This window comes from Poecilia reticulata, chromosome 8 (genome assembly GCF_904066995.2).
Source record: "Poecilia reticulata chromosome 8, P_reticulata-male-v2, whole genome shotgun sequence".
Classification (NCBI taxonomy): Eukaryota; Metazoa; Chordata; class Actinopteri; order Cyprinodontiformes; family Poeciliidae; genus Poecilia; species Poecilia reticulata.
Window position 1 is genome coordinate 14,874,525 of NC_088837.1, and position 9,894 is coordinate 14,884,418.

The following is a 9,894-nucleotide window of genomic DNA, read 5'->3' on the forward strand; positions in this document are numbered from 1 at the left end:
CCTGTTTCAGAGTTTTGCGCAATGTGCTGTCCTTTTTTTTTTTTAAGCCCCTAAGGTGCAGGGCGGTCGGGAAGCGTATCGATGGGGAAAAGGCAGACTGACATAAACCTTTTAAAACAACGGAAACAATTTCTGCATTCTGATTATTGAAATTTAAAAGTGCTGTGTTGTTCTATCACCCCGTTTCATACCGGACCACTTACAGCACCGGTGTTAACGCTATACAATGAAAGCTCTCTATCGTGGTATCACCCATGGAGGGATTTCTTGATTTCTTTATTTAAATGGGTTCATTTTTCAGAGGGATACACAGTGAGGGTATCGTGATTTTAGCTACCAGTAGCAGGAGAACGGAGCTGCGCCAAGAAGCTAACAGAAGCTAACAAACACTGAATAGAAGAGCTGCCATCGATACAGTTGCAGCCAAGCATGGTTTAATGTTACACAATACAGTTTTACCAAGTTGCTCAAAGTCTAAACTGGCATTGTTGTGCATTTAAGGTGTAAAGTTTACCTTTGATCAAACGCCCCCCAAGTCATCCCAGCGCCCCCCTTTTGTAAAAAAGTCCGCCAGCGCCCCCTGCCGTCCTCTGAACGCCCCCTGGGAGGCGGTACCACCCATGTTGAAAACCGCCAAATGAAAAAAAAACTATTTTATCTTACCATCATCTTGTTTATATATCTGAATTCAGAATAATCAATCACATATTCAGAATAATAACTATGTTGCTGGCATTGTGATAACTTGTAATAAACTCTCAACTATACACCCGTTTCATCCAACCATCTTTACAAGTAAATGCCCCACACTGGGCTGCTTGAGAATAATCCGCATGTGCAGGAAAGTCACCTAGATTAGCTGAGCTAGCTAACAACAACAGCCAAAATAAAGTGCAGCACTCACCCTGCGGAAGCCATTCGAAAAATAAGGAAGCTCTGCTGCTTTTTCATATTTAAAAAAAATGAAAAAGCATTTTCATGCTTTTTCACAAACCGTGTGCCACGGTTTGTGTGCCAAACCGTGGCACACAAGTGACACGGTTTGGATATATTTCTCTCAAATATACTTACAAAAAGGTACCTTACAACTTACAAAACTTATAACTTACAAAAGTCCTTTTGTAAGTTACATTTTAATAGCAGACAAGATAAAACACTAACTCAGTTGCTCCACAGGGAAACCATTTAACACATCCTGTCCAACAAATAATGCAACATCCAACATCATCTCCTCCGTAGCGGGAAGTGCGAGAGCCAGCAGCATTGATGGATACAGTGAGTACCTGTCATGGCAAAATCTACTACAGGGATATCACCTGTTTTTGCCAAATATAGCCAGGACAAATACTCTACCTATACTTTGACTTGAAAGAGGAAATCCTGCAATCAGAGGTGAAAATTATCAGATTTTAGAATCAAAGACAATGCTTTTCCACCCTGTTATGGGACAATAACAGGGTGTGATGTTCCATTCCACACATGTTTTTATTAAATATTGTTACAGAAACATTAAGTACTGTGAATTTTTCTGTGCCATGTTGGGAATTGAAGACCAACAAATGCAAATATTGGTATAAGTTTATAAAATTAAAAATATTTTCAATGTTGTCAGTAATGAGTAAAAAAAAAGTTTTTTTTCTTTACAATACAGATATAAATGATTCGTAACTACATAATGTGTTACAATTTCAAGAATAAAACATATATAGTAAAAGGGACACTCTTTTTAAGAAAAAGTCATTTTTCAAAATTTTAATGTTTAACTATTTGTGGTCTATATGTAAATGTTCATAACAGGGTGGAACACATTCAGAGACAATGGTGAAAAAAAACACATGTAATTATTAATTTATCCAATCCTGAGCTTGCCCATTATTAATTTCTTATTGTTAAACATGTCAGTGTTGTAACAAAATAGTTAAAACTTAAAACATTAATACTTTTTTTTTTCAAAAATCCTGAAGCTGAAATGTTGCCGCAAAAAAAGAATCACCCATATACTGCCATCCCTGAATAAACCCCATGCCCCCCTCTTGCCAACCCATAAATATTTTTCTAGATCCGCCCCTGCCAACAGGAACATAAAGTCCTCTCTGTCTGAGCTGTAAATTCAGACCAGGAGATTGTAAGCAGCTGATGGCATGGAGACTTTGAATGATTTTGGTTTCTTTCTATTCTCCAGTCCTACCACTGTACTTGGAGTAGGTCTCCTTTTGATCATCCTTTATTTGGTGACTGTTGAATCCTCCAGAGAAACGGGTAAAGAACCTCCAGGACCGAAGCCTCTGCTTCTGCTTGGCAACCTGCTGCAGCTTGATCTCCAGAGACCCTACAAAACACTGTGTGAGGTGGGCTCTGACTAAAGCTGCTATGTAATATTTCTGCAATATCTATAAACCTGTTTGACCTCTGTTTCATTTATTTATCCTGTTTTCATCCACTCAGCTTTCCAAGAAATATGGGTCTGTGTTTACAGTTTATTTTGGACCGAAAAAAGTGGTTGTTCTCACCAGGTACAGGACAGTCAGAGAGGCTCTGGTCAGCTATGCAGACGAGTTTGGAGAAAGAGAAATCCCACCTATATTTGCGGATGTAACAAAGCATAGTGGTATGTCCAGAAGTAGATTATTACAAATCTTTTCAAAAGTACTAATGAACAACCGTTAGACATTCTCACTTTTCTCTTATTACACCCACTGACTTCAATATATTTTAAGGATTTTATGTGACAGATCAACTATAAAATAGTGCAAGAATTGGGAAGTAGGAAAAAAATTAGAAATACAGTTAAATAAAAAAACTGAAACTCTGAAAAGTGTGGCAACTACCGGTATTCAATTTTTTTTAGGTATTCTTCCCCAGTTTTGTAGAAGTAACATTTTTGCCCTTTTGTTTTTGGAAAATAGATTAGTGTAAGGGAGAATGTATGCAGATTATCTGTGAACATCAATTTACAATGTATTCCAAGGATTTTTAGAAGAATTTACTTCTGGGATTTGTGTTTACTTAACGCGTAACTACTTATTGTTGGTCTATCACAGTAAAATCGCCAATGAAATGTTCGTTTTTGTAACTTGACAAAATATTGAAGCAAAGTTCAAAATTAACTGAGTTCTGTTACTGTATAAGGAATCCTGTTTTCAAATGGAGAAACATGGAAAGAGATGCGTCGTTTTGCCCTCAGCACCATCAGAGACTTTGGGATGAGGAAGAGAGTTGCAGAGGAGAAAATCTTAGAGGAGTGTGGACACCTCATTCAAGTGTTTGAGAGTTATAAAGGTATAGCATGATGCTGTGTTTCTCTAAGAAATAGACACAAAATTGTTCACTCAAATGGTTTAATCATTGATTTGGTACTAATTCATAATCCTTTTGTAAGTTACATTTTAAAAGCAGACAAGATAAAACAGTAACTCTCTTGCTCCACAGGGAAACCATTTAACACATCCCATCCAACAAATAATGCAACATCCAACATCATCTTCTCCATTGTGTTTGGAAGCAGATTTGAATACGATGATCCTCGATTCAGAGACTTGGTTAGTGGAGTCACTGAGAATATTACGATATCTGGCTCAGCAGGAATCCAGGTAAGATTAATGTCTCGCTTAAGCAACTTGGTAAATAATATACTGGAAGCCAAAGAGAGACTTTGGTAGATCACGATGATGAACATTATCCAGGCTGTTAAATTCAGAGGTTCAGAGACACTGAACCGTCAGACATGCAGAGGACTGGTGGACTGTTTTCTGATTCGAAAGCAGAAAGAAGAGGCAAGGCAACACAAATCTATTTTTAAAGAACAGTTACAACATCAAACATGTTTGCCACATGTACAGTATTCACACAGTTTTCTTTTTAGGACTCTTGTGTCAAAGACACTCAGTTCACTGAGGAGGATTTGATATTTACGGTGGGAAATCTGTTTGCTGCTGGAACCGACACCACAGCTACATCAGTGAGGTGGAGTTTGCTGCTCATGGCAAAGTATCCACACATTCAGAAAGAGGAGAAAACATTTGGTGTTTTTTCCCCTATATCTAGAAGACTATAATAGTAATTATTATTATTATTATTGTTGTTGTTTGCTATAGTGCTGTATTTGAATAATTGGTATAAGATTTCCGTTCTCTTAAAGTGTGAATTATAAACTTGGCTCTTTGGAAATAAAGTAATCTCTGTACAAAAGTTTGTAGGCAACCTGTCGATGCAAAATAACTTCATATAATTTCCAGTTAAGCATGTGGACTTTAATGGCAAATTTTATGCAGGAGGCTTAAGTTTTTTAGTTGGTGCAATAATTTTTCTCAATATGTAAAAGTTAGAAGGCTTCGGTGTGGTCATCTGGAAATCTAAACTGTAAAATGTTACATTTGCTAAACTTCAACAAAAATATTTGTGGTGACTGTGATCCCTATGTTGATCATTTCCTTCTTGTTTACTGCAGACCAGGTTCAGGAGGAGCTGACCAGGGTGGTTGGAAGCCGTGAGGTTCATGTGGAAGACCGTAAAAATCTGCCGTACACGGATGCTGTTGTCCACGAGATACAGCGGCTCTGTAACGTCGTTCCTATGGCGATCCCACACAAAACAGTCGAGATGTTACCTTCCGTGGATATTTTATCAAAGAGGTGAGCAGAATGAAAATATTTCTAAGATTCCACCAGACAATATCTTCCAGATGATTATGCTTGTATTTTTGTCTTCAGGGAACTACTGTGATTCCCCTCCTTGCATCTGTTCTGTATGATGAGAGTGAATGGGAGAGCCCTCACACCTTCAACCCTTCTCATTTCTTGGACAAGGAGGGAAGATTTATCAAGAGAGATCCCTTTCTACCATTTTCTGCAGGTGGAACTCTAGCAGTTTGTTAATCAATCAGATAATCTTTCCTATCCATGTTTGGATTAAAATGCGTTACATGTTTGCTTGTTGCAGGTCGCAGGGTGTGTCTTGGTGAGAGTCTAGCAAGGATGTCAGTCTTCCTCTTCTTCAACGTTTTGGTTTCATGCCTCCACCTGGAGTTTCTGAAGATGATCTGGATCTGACTCCAGCAGTGGGATTCATTACCTCTCCTTCTCATCATGAGATCTGTGCCCTCAGTCGGCAGTGAAGAATGAAGGACTAGATTGTAGTTGATCTCTCTACCAGAATCCTGATGTTACTTTTGCACATCTTTACTCTAAATGTCTGTGTGTTACTTTAATTTGTGCACTTTATTTTAAGAATTTGATTGTTTTTATTTTTTTAGTTATATGCTTTACCCCTCCTATATTTACTGAGTTAATTTCACTGACTTATATACATGATGAAGAGACTCCATTTGTTTCCAAATTATTTAGTCATGACATAGCAAATTTATAGAGCATGTAATAATAATTTAAGAGTGGTTATTCTGAACCTTGCCCCTTGCAAGATCTCTTTTTTCAGAAATTGAAAAACAAATGGAATAGTTTCAAAATAAATAAACAAATATGTATAATTTTGATGAAATGGTAAAATGCTACTGTAATCTTATATGGAAAGCTATTATGTGAGAGGACACAACCTACCTCAGTGAGATGTACTTTTAGTTTTGCTGAAATATGCTAAAGAGTTGTGCTGCCAAATTTGGTGTGAACATTAAAAATGGTGTTAATATACACAAAACAATCTGTCACATCTGATGCCAAAGCAGCTTATGTTTTAGTATCTAAATCCAGGCATCCACCTTGGAGTATTCCAAGTCGGTTGCATGTTGCAGGGACTGAGCAGGCAGGAGTTGGGATGATGCTTTGTGGACAGAAAATGTGATATTTTACAGACAAATAGAATAATATAGCCAGGAGAAATAAGGAAAATGTTTCTATTGTCTCTTCACTTTTTACATTTATTCTCAATTCCTAAACTTTCATAATCAGGTTCATAAGTTGCATAGTAGTGGAAGAGAGCGTGACATTATCTGCTCTTGAAAAAAAGGCTAAAAGTAAAACAAAAAAACAACAACCTACAAGAGTAGATGTACGACAGAATAAATTGCAAGATTGAAGGTACAAACTCGGAACATGTTTGTTTCTATAGGTTTGTGTTAATTTCTGTAACCATCTCCTAATCCAATAAAGAAATCAAATCATTTGCTGGGATAAAGTAGAAAGCTGCTCAACATGTTTTCTTTGCGTAAACACAGAAAATGCGGATTTAATTTCAGTTATTGTGATGGTGTCTAAAGGTGGGAGAGGCTCTCTGCTGATACTTTATACCATTTACACTGTTCCCTCTGCAAAAACCTGATCTGCAATCATGCAGTATTGTTTCATCTTTCCAGGATAAGACAAAAATATTCTGCAAGTTTTTGTACACTAAAAGTGTTTGAACTTCTAACTATTGACATTCAAGACACACTGAATAAAGTAGTCAGACTTAGTCAATGTCTTAGAGTTGGCAAAGCTGACACTCAGTGGTGCAGAAAGGATAGGTGAGCTTTGGAACGGGCAAGCTGATGTGGAGTTAAAATTAAACTTCATTGCCTATTTACTGCCTAACAGTTGAGGGTAATGTAACTTGTAATTGCATGACAAACAGCTGTCACTGATTTTTTTCCAACAATATATTTTTTAAAGTTTTGTTGGCTCTAATGGCTTTTATTTGAAAGTACTTTGTCAGGAAAGAGGGTAAAGATATGCAACTAAAACCACCAGACCAAGAATCGAACCTGCGACCACCTCCACAAGGCCTGTGGGTTATGCTTTGCCCCTGTGCCACCACAGCATCCCTGAATAATACATATTTTGCTGTTAACAAGAAAGCACAGAGTTTTCCCCAAACTTTTGCTGAAAGTGAAATAAGATTTTTGTTCAAATTAAATCAATCAATCAATCAAATTTTATTTGTATAGCACATTTCAGCAGCAAGGCATTTCAAAGTGCTTTATATCAATAAACACAAAAATACATCTCACATCTCACAATGACATTTTATGAATAATCTATGTATCTTGTGACTATCTGATTCAATTCATGAAACAAAACATAAAATTATTTGCTAGTACAACTGTAGAGGAAACATGACAGATTCAGTTCTGTCAGATTCAGGGGCACACAGCTGACTTTGTGGGCGGCCAATGTCCGCCCATGCCACCGGGCATGGAAATGGGGTTAAAACATAAACCTGAGAGGTTTTTGTCCCCCTTCATTCATCGCGCGATGACACTGCGTCCCACCTAGGGGGCATGCCCCACACTTTGGGAACCACTGCCTGAACCACTGCCTTAAGTGATGCACATAAGTTAAGTAGGTGTGGCCAATGCAGAGCCAACCTATAGGTGAAGCAACACTCCCACAGGATCATAAAGTCCTCTCTGTCTGAGCTGTAGACTCAGAACAGGAAATTTTAAGCAGCAGAGAACATGGAGACTTTGAAGAATTTTGGTTTCTTTCTTTTCTCCAGTCCTACCACTGTACTTGGTGTAGGCCTCATTTTGATTGGCTTTTATTTGGTGACTGTTGGTTCTTCCTCCAGAAAAACGGGTAAAGAACCTCCAGGACCGAAGCCTCTGCCTCTGCTTGGCAACCTGCTGCAGCTTGATCTCCAGAGACCCTACAAAACACTGTGTGAGGTGGGCTCTGACTAAAGCTGCTATGTAATATTTCTGCAACATGTATAAACCTGTTTGATCTGTTTCATTTTCTTTTCCTGTTTTTATCCACTCAGCTTTCCAAGAAACATGGGTCTGTGTTTACTATTTATCTTGGACCAAAAAAAGTGGTTGTTCTCGCCGGGTACAGGGCAGTCAGAGAGGCTCTGGTCGGCTATGCAGACGAGTTTGGAGAAAGAGAAATCGCACCAATATTTGATGAAATAAACAAAGGACATGGTAAGATAAGAAATTAACATATAACAAGCTTTGTAACAGTATGGACAGTACTGAAACTTCTTCTCACAGTGCAACCACCAGCTTCACGGAATTAGATGAAAATTTCTGTTTTTTCAACAAATGCAAATCTGCTAATGTTGTCCATTTTTATCAGGGTTTTTGGGTTACTGTAAACATCTACAGTAGAAACTGAACAGAAATTTCTACAAAATAGCTGAAGCTCAGTCAGACTCTGTCAGTAAACATACATTTTGAAGCTGTGCTAAAGATTCTCAAAGGAAGTCAGTGACTTTCTTTTCACAGTGACTTTTTATAGTGACCCTCCTGCATGTCTCCATAAACTGATTTTCTCAAATGAGTTGTCAATCTTTGCACCTCCTCTGGTGTTTAAATTACATTTATTTAAGGTGGGTGGCCATATTTTGTAGCAGATCTTCCAAACTCCACACATTTTTTTAGACAATTCAACAGTTATCTGTGAGATATTTGTAGCTTTGGATGAGAATATCCTAAGCTACAAATCGTCATCACAACTTCATGTCTGTAATGTGTTCTTTTGTCTTTCACACCATTAGACAGCTTTGTCTAATCTTAATAATTACATAACTTCTGAAAGACATTGGCTGCAGTTGATTTCATGATAGTGTTTCACTGTAAAATTCCCTCAATCAAAGCCGAAGTAGATAAATAGTCTGAAATTTGTTTCTGTAACTTTACAAGACCTTACAGTACTCATAAAGGTTGTAACTCTCAAACACTCATTCAAGCATTTGAGAGTTATAAAGGTATATCATGATGCTGTGTTTCTCTAAGAAACAGACACAAAAAACTTATCATTTAAACAATTTAATCATTGTTGCAGTGATCTAATTCACATTCCTTTGTAAGTTAACCCTTCTGCTATGTTCGTTTCTGAGGTATAGCAATAATGTTCGTAGGTCAATTTAACCCAGGGAGTGTTTTATCATGCAATAATGTCAGAAACCAAAAAATTCCCCAAACATTTTTGTATCTGATTATTAACTCCAATACTAACCATTTCAATCAATATTTGTGCAATGATTTTTTTTTATTTCTCAGAATTTAAGGATTAATGATGTCAACTTACTCAATTACTCATTTGGACATAAAAAATGGAATTTACATTTTTTATGTCCACTGAAAAAAATTTAGGCACAAAAAAACAATAATTTCCTTGAAAGTGATCGTTGGTAATTTTGTTTATATTACGTACTTTTTTTTTTTTCAATGGGTGATCTTTATAATTGAACTTGAGACACACATACTGTTCCGGGTCAAATTGACCCGCCGATTAAAATCAAGATAAATGAGTCATGCAGAGAGTATTTATGTTTTCCTCCACTTCTACTGAGTGTCCACTCAGTGTGGGTGGAGTTTACCCGCGAGAACGGAAAAGGTTACTGTCAAAAATTGTATGAACACCTGCTTTCTGGCAGTTTCCTAGTGAAGTAAAGAGAGTATGGAGAAAGTGGGTTTGTGTGTGTGCCTGCGTGTGCATGTGTGTGTTGTGTGTTGTGTTTGTGTGTGTGTGGTGAAATATGGTTCTTAACTGCAAGGAAACATGTAGAATTGGAAATTTTTTAATCTTTTTTTGCACTTTAATTTGACTGCTGAGTCAAATTGACACGAACAGTATCAAAAAACAAGTAGACGCAGGGGGGTTACAAATGTGTAAAAAGAATACATTTTCAATTTATACGTAGAGTTCACCTATTAAGACAAATAGAAAAAGCTTCATGCAAAAAAAAAATACCTCCAACTATTTAAAAAAAAATTTAAACTTTAAAACAGGTCAATTTGATCCGCAACAAAACAGGATGGTTAAGTGTCCTCAAAAGATAAAAAGGTGACTTTTGCTCCACAGGGAAATCATTTAACACATCCCATCCAGTAATTTATGCAACATCCAACATCATCTCCTCAATAGTTTTTGGAAGCAGATTTGAATACGATGATTCTCCATTCAGAAACCTGGTTAGTCGGGTCAATGAGAATATGAGTCTGTTGGGCAGTACAGGAAT

General features: G+C 37.2%; 1 pseudogene across 1 annotated transcript; it reads left to right on the forward strand.

Moving 5' to 3' along the window:
* Positions 1–2,092: 2,092 nt before the first annotated feature.
* Positions 2,093–6,716, forward strand: LOC103461249 (cytochrome P450 2K1-like; annotated as a pseudogene). Its single transcript, XR_014088640.1, has 8 exons — positions 2,093–2,348; positions 2,446–2,608; positions 3,130–3,279; positions 3,430–3,773; positions 3,863–4,022; positions 4,448–4,631; positions 4,710–4,851; positions 4,939–6,716. The product of XR_014088640.1 is annotated as a cytochrome P450 2K1-like (transcript).
* Positions 6,717–9,894: the final 3,178 nt, after the last annotated feature.